Source organism: Peromyscus eremicus, chromosome 1 (genome assembly GCF_949786415.1).
Source record: "Peromyscus eremicus chromosome 1, PerEre_H2_v1, whole genome shotgun sequence".
In the NCBI taxonomy this organism is placed as follows: domain Eukaryota; kingdom Metazoa; phylum Chordata; class Mammalia; order Rodentia; family Cricetidae; genus Peromyscus; species Peromyscus eremicus.
Window position 1 is genome coordinate 27,726,101 of NC_081416.1, and position 13,905 is coordinate 27,740,005.

Here is a 13,905-nt window from a genome sequence, read left to right on the forward strand (position 1 = left end):
CTCTCTCTCTCTCTTCCTCTCTCTTTCTTTCTCCTCTTTTCCTTCTTATTTTCTTTCCTCCTCCTCCTTATTCTTTTTTCTTTTTTTGACAAGGTCTCTCTACTGTGTTAGAACACACTATGTATAACCCACAGAGGTTCACCTGCCTCTGTTTCCTGAGCGCTGAGATTAAAGGTATGAGCCACCATGCCCAGCTTCTTTGGTAGTTTCTTAACAGATGTAGGAGTGCTAAAGTTAACCTATGCATCAGACAGACAACTCTGAATGAGGGTTTTAGAGAAGCCCAACAGGGTGATGAACTAGGAGTCTGTTGAACTTGGGCAGAGGGGAAATAAGGTTAATGATTCACAGTAACACTTCTCTTAATAATGATATTCTTGGTGCTCAGTGTTTTGTAGGGCATGTAGTAGAGATATCTGGTAAGCATTTGCCAAGGAAGCCAAATCTTGAGCACCATGTACTAATACCATCCGTTGAAATCACATGCCTGGTTGTGATTACCTGGGAAAAACACAAGAGAGAATGGAAGAAAATCACAAGGCTGTGCACACCCTACTGCACCCAGGACATGTCTTGGCCATTACACTCTTTTTGTTTGTTTTGCTTTTTTTTTTTTTTTTTTTTTTTTGAGACAGGGTTTCTCTGTGTAACAGCCCTGACTATCCTGGAACTCACTCTATAGACCAGACTGCCTCCAAACTTACAGAGATCTGCCTGCCTCTGCCTCCTGAGTGCTAGGATTAAAGGTATGTACTGCTAGAGCCCACCACACTGTTTAAAAAAATACTGTCTAGCCATATATTGACCCTTTCCACTGAGCCAAGTTTGAGGGCCGGGACTGTGTCTTATTTATAGTGTTACTGTAGCAGAGGGCACTCTTTGTAGATGTGTGCCATGTCTGTGTAAGGAATAGTGTCTTCTTGAGAATTTCAGTGGTTCCTGCTTAACCAGCTTTATTAACTAACTGTCTTGGTACCTGCTATGGCTTGAGTACAGCTTGTCCCCAAAACTGATGCTGAAATCACTCCTGTTATGAGATATAGAGGAGTGAGCCATAAGGGATCTCCAAGAGGTGATTAGAGTTCTGCCTTCATGAAGTGATCAATCTATCATGTAATTAATAGGTTAATGGATGAGTAGGTTGTCTCTAGAGTGGATCTGCTATAAAATCCAGTTTGGCTCAGTCGCTTACCGTATTCTGTCATTACCATGTGATGCCTCAGGACTCTGTCATCAAGGGAGCCATCACCAAATACAGCTCCCTGACCTTGGACCAGAGCTGTGAGCCAAACCGGACTTCCTTTTTAAAATTTTATAACTCTCTTAGTCTCTGGTACTGTGTTATAGGAACAGAAAACAGACTTAGTTCCTTGACTTATGGTTAGGTGTTGAATTATCTGTTGAATAAGTAATATAACATATCATGAGTGGCCAGAAGAAGAGAATTTAGCACAAGAAAGGAAGAGGTGGGGTTCTGTAGGGTTGAAGGATAAATAGACTCCTGTCATGGAATTCAGGAGAGCAGTTTCAATAAGGAGGGAGATGGGTTCAGCAGTTCAGAAATGTCAACTAGTGAAGAATGGCAGATTTACCAGTGGACACGAGGAGTCATTGGTAGCAAAGCCATAAACAGCCTGGGTGACTCTTAGGGGAGCCAGGAGCCAAAGACTGTTCTACAGAGGTGGGAGGGAGAAGGGGCGGGGAGAGGCTGTGCACAGCTACAAAAGAGGCTAAGTTCCAGAAGGGAAGAGAATAACTGAGGTAGCCAGAGAAGGAGATGAGGCTGAGGGGCACATTGCTCTGTCCTCTCTGTCCTCATATCCTTGCTTCTGCCTGTAAGAAGACAGACCTCTGAGTGAACTTATAGCCTAATGAATTCCAGGAAAATGTCTGAGCTCAGAACGTAGAAAAAAGAGATAAAATATCAAAAGTAAAATCTTTCTTTGTGGCATAAAGAGAAGAGTGTGCCCATGGATCTGAATAAGCAAAAGAAAAGGAAATGGAGGAAGATCCCATAGGCCTCAGTTCTTTCTACCTAATGGATATGTTTTGGACACTTTCTATACTCCAAGCATTGTTAAAAATCGTTTTACATATGTAACTCATTAAACTCTCACGGCATCCCTGTGGTGAAATAATCATTATTTTAACTTTGAATTAAAGCCAGTGACATACAGAGAGGTTAAGCTACTTATTAGAGTGTGTAAGTAGTAGAATCGAAACATAGGACTCCTGACATGTTTCTGTCTATACTACCGAAATGAAATGCGCTTAGGATCTCAATCAACAACAATATGTAAGAAACTGGTATGGTATGTGTGGTTGCTGAGTCAGGACACCCAGTGATTGGTTCATGCTGCAATTCATAACCTGGGAGTCTGGGAGATTTCTGGTAGCCAAACTTGCCTTACCAGTTACAAGGGAAGAAATGTTTGGAAATCTTTTAATTGATGACAAATCAGGGGTTGGCAGTTTGGGGGATGTGTGTGTATGTCAGGGTTAATCTTGCTTGTCGACTTATCCAGGGAGACAAATCTCTGGGTGGGTCTGTGAGAAACTGTCTAGATTAGGATTATTAAGGTTGGAAGACCCACATTCAGTGGAGCCCTGAATGGAATTAAAAGGAGAAAGTGAGGTGGGCACGATGGTGGATCCCCGCTTCCAGATGCGGTGTGACAGATTGCCTCTTCTGCTGCGCCTCTCCTCCATGACGGACTGTATACCACGGGACTGGAAGCCAAAATAAATCTGCCCCTCGTTAAGTTGTTTTGTCCCAGCAGCGGGACAAGCAATTAATGCAAGGTGACAGCAAGAGCGATGGGAGTGAGCCGTCCTGAATTCTAGCCTCAAAGGAGAAGAAAGAGCAAACAGGGCCAGCTAATGGGATGGGAGGGAGAAGAGCAGTAAGGAGGAGCTTAGGACCTTAAGGAAGTGGAAGCTCAAGTACCATGGGGTGGGAATTATATAGGTTCGGAGCTGAGGAGAATAGAAGGGTTGAGAGGGACGCTCAATGCTCACAACAGCCCGAGGTTTCAGAATAGTTGGTGTATCTGGCAATAGATTGACAACATGGCTTACCAATGCATGGCTGAGATGGGCTGTAGGTAAATCCTATGGGATACAGTGAAGCTGTGACCTCAGAGATCTGGGATGAGTGATAAGTAGTCTCTCCGTCATTGGTGGATGATTCTTGGTAGCCCTCAGGGCCAGTCTGGACTTAAGAATGCTGCAATTCAGTCATGTATTAGCTCTCTGGAAAGATGTACAGATTAGCTAGCCTCTTGTTGAAGATCAGTTGAGTAGCTTGCGTCTTTGGAGAAGACCTGGAAGTATTGAACTGGCCGCACAACACATTTCACAGGTAACTTGGGGTGCTGTGGTCAAACCTCATTGCTCTAAGAGGAGACTGTACTCTGATGAAATCTACCTCTTCCTCCTTCCCTTCTTTTTTCTCCTGAAAATGTGCATCAGGACACTCCCTGGGTAGAGAGGCAGCTGAAGACCGTCCAGCTTCCAGCTGTGGAGCTGTTATGACATGTGGAGGCAGGGGTCATGGGAGAAGGGCCAGAAGCTTCAGTGTCACACAGTGTGCTGTCCTCTGCTTCTATAGTTAGCTGTGTGGTGGGAAATCAGCATTATGTGTTCCATCTGTGCAGCTGCACATACCATGGTCTCTGCCTCTGCCCAAGTGGGATTCTGAGAATTAGGTTTGAGCTGAGGGTGCACAGCCTCACATGGGAGGCAGTGAAGCTGACACATAGGAACAGACTGTGACACCCGAGTGATGTGAACACAACATTTGTCAAGTGGGATGTTTTAGGGATGCAAGCAACAGAAACCTGGGCTTGGCCTGGCTTCTACTCCCTCATGGGTTGGGAAACCCACAAGAAGGTCTGGGTCTGTGATCCTCAGGCTCTTCCCCAGAACATACTGATTTCATTTTTTCATGGACCTGAGGTGCCTCCAACAGTGTGAAGACATGATACTTCTAGTGCATGCAGAGAAGCCAGGTCTTCATGTCTCCTTAGCCGAGAAGAAGCCTTTCATGGAAGCTTCAGGAAATATTTTGCTCAAAAAATTGGTATAAATTGGGTCACTATTCTTTAAGAGAGTCCATATCTGTAGGTCATACAAGAGTCCATAATTTTTTTCCCTTTTTGATACAGGGTCTTAGTATCCCTTAGTATCCCAGGCTGTCTGTGAGCTCATGATCATCCTTTGTTGGCCTCTTAGTTGCTGGAACTAAAGGTGTGTGCCATTCCTGGCTACCATAATTCTTGATTAGCCATTCTGAGTGGTTATAGTCCCTTAAAAACCCATGACAGAGAGAAGTCCAGAGACATGAGTATGAGCTTCAGTCAGCCTTGTGTATGTATGTGTCTCTCTAAGTATGTATGTGTGTGTATATATGAGCATGTGTTTATGTCTTGTGTGTGCATGTGTATGTATGTGTAAGAGTGTTTGAATATGTGTTTTTGTATATGTATGTGCATATATGTATGAGTGTGTGTATCTGTGTGTATTTGTGTGTTTATGTTGTATATGAATGATGTGTGTATGTATATAGTGGATGTGTGTGAGTGTATGTTTATGTATATGTCTGCATATATGTTTGTCTGTGTGTATATCAGTGGGAATGTTTTAAAAAAATTGATGCTTTTATTTGCATTGTTCCTTTAATTACCTCAAATATGAACTTTTTCCATTGTTTTGTGCTTTTGGAGTGGAAGAGATATTTATAAACAATTAAATATTTACCTGCTTCTTTTTTATTAATTTTTAAATTTCTTGAGATGATAGTTACATCATTTATCATTTCCCCTTCCTTCTCTCCTCTCTCTATATGTATATATACATAAATATATAAATATAACTTTCTCAGTCCATATAATGTTACATATACATGTGTATGTATGTATTTTTTTTCAGGGCTGGCCATTGGGTATTGGACACCCAGCTGGTGGCTCTCCTCTGGAGCAGACTTTCTCCCACTCCCATTATTTTTCAACTGCCTGTATTTCTCTGGCTAGGGTTGAGGGCTTGTGGCTTACCGTCCTTTGTATGTTTCTCTTGTATTTGAACTTCATAAAGTCTCTCCTAAGTTAGACTTAGTGACAGAGGAGCCGTCAGTGAGGTATAAAAAATAGAGTTGTTTTGTTGTTGCAAATTGCCATTACAATGTAAGTTCATTCCATATTTGGTTTATATTCTTAATCTTAAGTCTTCCCATAAGAATAGCTAGGTCAAAGTGCTTACCTTTTTTTTATGACTACGTTACTAATTGGTCCATGAGTGACTTTAAATGATGAACACCTTACATTTACAGTGTCATTATTGACTATGCATTTTTTCTTTCTATGATGTTTTATATTACTGGGATCAGAAATATTTCCAGAAAATTCGAGTTGTTCTGATACCATCTAACCTCCCCCCACCTCCACTGCATTTATAATAAAAAACGTTTTGTATTTTTTTTAATGGCTCAGCTATTTTAGGCTTTAAGGAAACAACCCATATCAACTCCTCCCCATTAATTCTTTAAGTTCTAGGGAGAAGCTAAAATTGTGCATCTTGACTCACCCTTCCCTTAGTGTGAGTTCCTTCTGGGGCTCTGAGCCTATGCTCACAGACTCCCTGGAGGCTCGCCTCACAGACACATCTGCTTTCCATTCATGGTTCCGGCTCTCACGCTGAGACTCTTGGTATATTCTGAAACAATTCATGAGTAATTTGGTGGGAAACACAAAGTGGGAGATTGCAAGTTTTTGCTGACACAGTATGTATATGGGATATTTGTTTTGGAGCTGTGATGGAGGGGAAAGGACTTCTAGTTGCTTGACTTGATGTCCCATATAATCCTTTCAGCAGATCTTGGTGTGCCTCACCAATTCTTTCTACATGCCCAACCCAAGAAATGCTGATGATAAAGCTTTGTAGCAATGGAGAATCAGAAATAGGACCTGCCGCTATTCCTATGTAACTCTGTGAGTGTGTGTGTGTGTGTGTGTGTGTGTGTGTGTGTGTGTGTGTTGTGTGTATGTCCATGTGCATGTATGCACTTGTGAGCATGTTTGTGTGTATGCAGGTGTTTCTGTGTGTGCGGGTGCACATGTGTGTGTGTGCACATGCATCTGAGGCCAGAGGGAAGCCTCAACTGCTTTTCCTCAATGCTCTCCACATTTGCTTTTTGAGACAGGTCCTCTCATGGCCTGGATATTGCTGGAGTGGGCTAGGTTGGCCAGCCAGTGAGCTCTAGGAATCCACTGTCTCCACCTCCCCATTGCTAGATTTTTGTTGCTGTTTGAAATGTGGGTTCTGGGGATCACACTTGGTCTCTCGTGCTCATACTGAGCTATCACCACAGCCCCCTAAATAGATTTTTAAAAATCATAGTTGGGACCACACTGCATATAATGTGACACCCGTGTATCTTTTAAACACTCAATGTGTTGGGTATGGCAATAGGAAGAGAAAAGAATGGGACTGCACCTGCCAGGAAGAAGCGCAGTGCCATGGACCATAAAGCATGACCAGGACATGGTGAAGTTGGAAAGAGAGTACTGTGTTTTGTGACTCTGTGGTATGTTAGGTAGAGAATGGAAACTGAGGGGGTCTGAAGTCGAAAGTGCCCAAGCAGGATTTTCTATAACAGGGCACTGGTGGGATCATTGTAATAACAAGCTTGGGAGTGTGAACCTGGAAGCTGGATACTTCTTCAAGCTCTTTGTAGGAAAATGGGGACACAGAACATTGATGTCCTTATTTATCTTCTTCAGTGAGTGGGGCTTCTGCTGCGTTGCAGGGGAGGCCATATTGATGAGTGTTGAGAGAGGTGGCTGGTACGGAGTCCTGCTTCAGTCTTCCATGCCCTGGAAGGTTTTCAGGTTTCTATTATATTGGTCATGGATATTTGTCATGTGGCCTCCTGTGTCAAGAGCTTCTTCAGATGTGTACCTGGAGCTCATGAATTCTGCCAGACTAAGGACTGACTCCTTAATGTGAGGAGTTTCTCACTAGAGAGAGCTGAGAGGCCTAGAAATTATATATGCTACAGAAATGGCCTTGAGCTATCCATGAGTCCCCATCCCTTGAAATTGCTGCCAAGCTTCTACTGGGCCAAACACCTAGTGTGAGCCATTATATCTCTACAAAGCTCAGTGGGCACTATTGTGAACTGTCTTCAGAAACTTCTGTTTAAGTCTTACCCTCTGTCAAAAGTCAAAATAACAACAAAATTAGGTGACTTAATTGGCTTTAGATTTAAGTGATCTTAATTGGCTTCATTTGTGACTCTAGGATCAGACAACATCTCATTCCATAAAACAGAATGTGTGGTCAGAAAGGGCCTTAAGAAAGCAGAATCAGAGCAAAGAGCAAATTGGTTGTTTCAAAGTTACTTATTTGTATGTTTGTTTGAGTGTAGGATCGAACCCAGGGTTTCTCACAGGCTCTTCATGCACTCCACCACTGAGGTATGGGCCAGTCCCTGACTTTTTCCAGACAATATCTTGCTTTGTAGCTCAGGCTGAGTCAAAACTCAAGATCCTCCTTCTTCGGTGTCCAAATGTTGGGACTACATGCCTGCATGCCTGGCTCAGAATTATTTATTTTGTGCATATCAAAGCTGAGGGGATTCCCTTGTGTGAGCTAAAAAAAAAAAAAGTCACACAAACAACTTAGTTTTTCTTATTGATGTGGAATGTGAAGACTAGTGATTCCATTTTTGCTTTGGCTGGTTGGGCCTGGTGCTGAGTTGATCCAGGCCAATGTCTTCCTGCACTTTTATTTATCACTCCACAAGGCGATGATATTTGGAAGGGGCCTTTGGGAAGTGATTCAGTTTAGACAAGGTCATGAGTGGAGACTCAAAATAAGATTAATGTGCTTATGAGAAGATGAAGAGAAATATCTCTTTCTACTGAGCAAGGTCATGCGCTGAGGAGACATGAGCATATGGAGAAGGCAAGCTGAGATAAGAGCCTCCACTAGGGCTCCATGCTGGTCCCTCCCGTTCATACTTCTAGCCCTCAGAATGGTGGAGAGGAAGATCTGCTGTTTGAGCCACCACCTCTGGTAGTTTTCTGTGGCAGCCTGAGCAGACAGTGAGAGCTACAGCTCTTCTTAGGGGTCAATCCTCTCTTCTTTGACTTTAGTGATGCCTGCTCTGCATGTTTCTTTACCTTTCTGGCTAGATTTTCCTCAATTTCCATACAGCTTTCCCCAAGCCTCCCTTAGAAACAGGAGCTAATGAAATCCCAATCTCTCTCTTACACTTACCCTAAGGGTACCTTGCTCCTAAATGTATGTAGTCCCTGGACCAACAGAGGCCTCTCGGCACTTGCCAAAAGTGTAGATTTCAGTCTCTATCCTGCTGAATCTGAGTGTTCTTTAGTGGAAGTCTGACAAGTCCTGTTCTTGATGATTTCAGTGGCCAGATGTGTTGCAAGCTCCAGGTGTACATACCATGTCTTAGTTGGTTTTGTGTTATTGTAACAAAATACCCAGGACTGGGAGATTTCTAAAGGAAATGCCATGACATTAAGGTCTGATAGGGCACCTCAGGCTACACTACAAGGTAGAACAGTAGGGAAAAGGGAAGTTGGAGCATTTAAGAGGCCAATGGAGTGGCCTCATTTTGTAACAACCTCTACTTGGTAACTAATGTAGCCTGATAGGACAACTCCCATGATATGAAAATTAACCCCTTATGAAGGTAGTGAGTGCCCCATGACCTAATTATCTTCCCCTGGGCCCCACATCATAATGGCACTAACTGCCAGCACTGGAGCACATGAACCTTTTAGAGGCAAACCATAGTGTCTGAATCCCATCTCTCTCTTGGGATCTAGTCCAGTTCAACTAATTGAGTTTCCCGAGTGTTTACATTTCAAGACAGATTTGTTCTGACTTACTTGTGTGATCTGTTTATGTTACTGTATCCTCTTTTGATTTTTATCACACAATACCACAGACCGAATAATCCTCAAGGGAAAGAGGATGATTTGGGCTCAGGGTTCTTATCCAGAGTCAGGGGGCTGCTTTTGGTTGAAGGTCTTGCTGGCAGATTTCTAAGACAGTACAGTTATCATATGGAGAGAGACAGGGCATAACAGGTACATCCTTCTCATTCCTCTATAAAGCCACCAGCATTCACAAGCATCTACTAGTGTTCACAGGCACCCTATCCTAATAGCTTTATTGAAACCTAATTACTGCTCCAAGGTTCTACTTAAAAACACTATTGTCAAAGTAAGCTTCTGCCTCCTTAAGACCTCAAAGAAAGGACTAGGTAATAATGAGTTTTGGAGAGTACATCTTTTATTCAATTCAGCTTGATGTGCTATTTTAAAATATGTTTATTATTACAATTATTTAGAAACCATCAAAGGAGGAGATCACTCAAATGACTGACTTTAGGACTCCCATTTAACTGTGTACTCCAGAACCAGGTGCTTTCCTTGAGTTACTCAGGGCTTGTAGCTAGTATGCCTTGATCGGGCCAGTCCACTGACCAGCAAGCCTGTTCCTCTAGTTCTCAGAGTCCCCCTCAGCTTCTTGTTAGGTGTTTTGAATATTACAGGCCTCATCATATTCAGTTAGAAATACTTCAAACTCTTCCTCTCCCATAGTAAGTTTCAAGGTGTCCCAGCACTTTATAAATATTTACTGTTCAGCATTAATCATTACATTTGCTATTAATCATTAAGATGCCACACATGTAAGTAGTTAATATTTGTTAACAGTGAGGAAAAACAGTGTTTTCTTATTTCAGTGTCAGAGTTTTAGAACATCTGTGAATGACCATCGTGAGTCCAAGGGAAGGCTATTAAAGATGTAGTGTGGTGTGTCAGGAACTGTGTCCTCACATGTCACATGAATGATTCATATAGTATCCTTTTCATGTCATGGGCAGTCTGGCTGTTCATTAATAAGAAAATTAAATAATTTGCAACTATGAAGATGATCAGAGAGAATACATTATTAACATGGAAATATATCCACAATATTATATTAAATAAAAAGGAAAAATTAAGCATGAGAAGATTGTAGTTTTTTTTAAATCAGTGTAAGATATGCATGACAAAATTTCCACTAAACCATTTTAAGTGGGAAGTTAGTATGGTATAGAATACTAAATAGGAAAAATAAAAATTATTTTCCTCTGTATTCTACTCTCAGACTTGAATTATTATACCAGATTTCTGGAATTTTCCACCCTAAGGAGTCCCCAAGTTCCCTGTACCTGCCTACTGGGGATCCTACAATTAAACTTAGTTCTGACTTTATCTACCTAGACATAGTAAGGTGCCCATAGAACAAGTGCTTAGCCCCACAGATTTCCACATATCCAGTGCTGCTGTGTGACACTATTCCTTGGGAGATGTGAACAAAAAATCTACTCATGCCAGAGAGGAAACCCACAACAAATCAACGTGCAGAGACCACCATAGTCCCGTTGGTGAACCAATGAGGTTTTATTTTTTTTGGGGGGGGGGTTCCTAGAAATGACTTGACAGTTACATTACCAAAAGCCCACCCCAGTGTGAGTTAACAGTTCACAAAAGCTGGAAACTTGGAGCATACTGCACAACCTGCAGGCTGCTCAGGTTGAAGTGTCCTTTGCAGGTAGTTCAGTTGGTCTGAGCCTCTTCCAGCCAGCTCGGCTGGTCTGTTTTTTTCCCCAGGTAGTTTGGTTGATCTTATGTTTCTTTCAGGTGACTCCACTGGTCTGAGCCTCTTCTAGGCAGCTCAGCTTATCTGAGAGGGTCTGTCAGCGGTCTCTACAGTTTATACATGCAGTTTATATATATAGGAAGAAGGAGCCTAGTGAATCTGGTCAGTTTCAGGGACTTCCTGAAGACTTTGAATTGTTTACTTCCAGAGCTTAACAAGCTTCCCTGTAGGATGGACTATTTTACCTTCTATTAGAACATCCTGTTTTTTCTCTTCCTTTGTAACATCTGTTATCTTCCATTTCCCTCCAAGGTGGAGGTTTTGAACTCAGAGGAAATGGTTACACAAGGATTGCTGATAGCAAGTTCAGCTTGTCATCTACACTTTGAGCAGTCTGGCTGAAAGTCACGGGCATCCAAAGGTTCTCACCTTTGCTCACATGCTAAAACAGCTCACAGAATTTAGGAATATGATTTACTTGACTATGTAAAGAGTTTACTCCAAAGGATACATTCAAGGATAAAAACCAGCAGGCAGTTGAAAAGACAGGGTAGGGTGAGGTCAGAGCAAGAGCCTCCCCGGGGAGATTTGGGGTTGCACCACTCTACTGGCATGTGGATGCATTTTTGTGTTTCCTCCTCTAGACACTGTCTGAAGGCTGTCTTTCTAAGATTTTATGGAGGCGTGATCACTTAGGCATGGTAGATTAAATCATTTGTCTCTGGTCATTAAGTCATTGTCCAGACCCTTTCTCTTTCCAAGGTTAGGGGTGGGGTATCGACACACATTCCAACCCTCCAGTCACGTGGATAATTCGTTTGGCAGTCAGTTCCATTTGGAGACCCTCCAGGAGTCCCCAACCAGCAGTCACTTCATTAGCATACAAGAAGACACTTATGGTTTCCAAGATCTTTATGTTTTCTTAAAATTTCGAGTGTTTTAGGAGTTGTGTGCCAGGAAACCAGGGCAGGGACCAAGTATCATTTTCTTATTATGTCAGGAACAGATCCACACTGTTGCATATCCCTTATCAGCATCCATCTCTAGACCCTTTTTATCTTTTCAAACGGAAACTCCACCCACTAACCCCATTCTCCTATTTCTACAGATGTTAGCAACCTCCATTTTACTTCCTGAATGTATAATTTTTGACTGTTCCAGACATATCACATCACTGGACTTTTACAGCTCTTTCCATTTAGCATGATGCCTTCATACTTCATTTGTTTAGTAGCCTATGTCAGAATTTCCTTGCTCTTAAAGCTGAACACTACTACATGTGTATGGAACACATTCTATTTATCCATTCACCTGGCAATAGACATTTGGATGGGGTTGCTTCCATTCTTGGGTGATTATAAATAGAGCAGTGGTGAACATGGATGTACATATAACAATTTGAATGCCTGCTTCTAATTATTGGGGGGAAATTGCTGGATTCCCTGGTAATTTCTGTAACATCTTGAGGATGTATCATAGCATTTCCCACATAGGCTACATAATTTTACAGTGTTACCAGAAAGGCACCAGAATTCCATTCCTTTACATCCTTGCCAACACATTTTTTTTTTGCTCTTACAATAACCATTGTAATGCATGTGAAGTTACAATATTTAAATTAATTATATTTAAACACACATACTTGTATATAGGTAAGAAAGTAAAGAAATAATAGATTCTCAAGTATTTCCTACAAACAGTGAAAATTTACCAGTTTATGTGGAGCTGTGTAGCACACAGCTTATTGTTACTGTCTTTTTACCCTACTTTCTCTTTGTCCTGCCTTAGACATATATAACATGGCAATGGAAGGTATCTGAATTGGGAGTCAAGCTGGTACCTTCCCAAGTTGGTGGTCATTCCCCTTTGCTCTGGCAATGCTCCTTTCACATGGCCAACCTGCATTTGATTTAAGCTTGACATTGTGCATGTCAAGTCTAGCCTCAGATATTCCAGGGCTTGGGGACCTGCTGCCACGTGCTCCTCTGTGCAGTGAAGCAGAACCAGGGCTTCCTGGCAGTAGATATGTGCAAATCAGCTCCTCATACTTGTGCCTCTGCCACCTTGCACACCTCCACCCCTTCTCTGTCTTCAGTACAAAGACCTCTCCTTTCCCATTTGTTCACTTACCAAACTTTGTCAGGTCGCCTTAGTTGACTATAAGTGGAAAGGAAGTGTGCTTCCTGTTCTGGGAAACTTTGTGTTCTGTAATTTTCCAGTAAGTTTTAGAGCCCACAGCAAGTGCTTATCTCAGCTTAAAAAGCAGCCAAGATACAGCAATTCGAAAGGGGAAAAAAGGTGCAGGAAGTATTTTCATGGAGCTAATTACTACCTTAAAAAAGTAAAGACTATCCCATTCATAATATTATTTGGTTTTTGTTGTGGACATTGGGCTTATGTGCAGGCTGAGCAGGTGGGTTAGAAAGTTTTGTTCTATTTTGTTTTTTATCGTTGGGGAGTTTGATGTACCAGGCAACTGGCACAACTGGTCAAGGATTATTTTCTAACTAGTTAAGTGACTAGGGGAGATTTACCATTTTAACCAGTCTTTAATGGCCCTTTCTGGAGTGTGTGTTTGCTTTTTGCTCCTGTTGTTAGGATATAATTCTGTCTGGTTTCGTCTGAGGACCAAGAGTATGAAGCAGTAGAAAAGACTGTTGAAGCTCCCTGAGCTTGGGCTGTTAGGACTCATGTGACACATAATGCCTTTGTTGAGATAAGGGAAGAAGTGAGAGCTGGTGACTGATTTCAGGGAGGGGGTTGAACTGGAAGATCCTATGGCAACGGGGAGGTCAAGTTTATCTTTTTTTGTCATTTTGTACCTGAGCAACAGTGTTGCTGCTTTTTTCTGCTCAGCATTTCTTCCCTGGGCCCAGATATCCCAGGCTTTCCATACAGAAGCAGCTGACACCTACAGGGTTTGGCTCACTGTCCCCTTCCTTCTTCGCTCCCAGCTTTCTGACACTGTGGCTTGTCTAGCTCCGTGACTCTCTTCCCAGGCAGCCTGTTTCTCCCTGTCACAGCAGTCCTGGCTAGAACAGGGCTTAGTGACCCAGGGGTGGGAGACACTGTAAACTCCATTGGTAGCACTTTTGCCTACCTTACTGTGGACTTTTGCTCACCAATTACAGCCGGTCCTTCATTTATGAAGATGTTTGACTTACGTTATGGTTAGTGTTAATTGTCCATTTGACAAAAATCTAAAATCACCTGGGAGATGAGTCGCTCAAC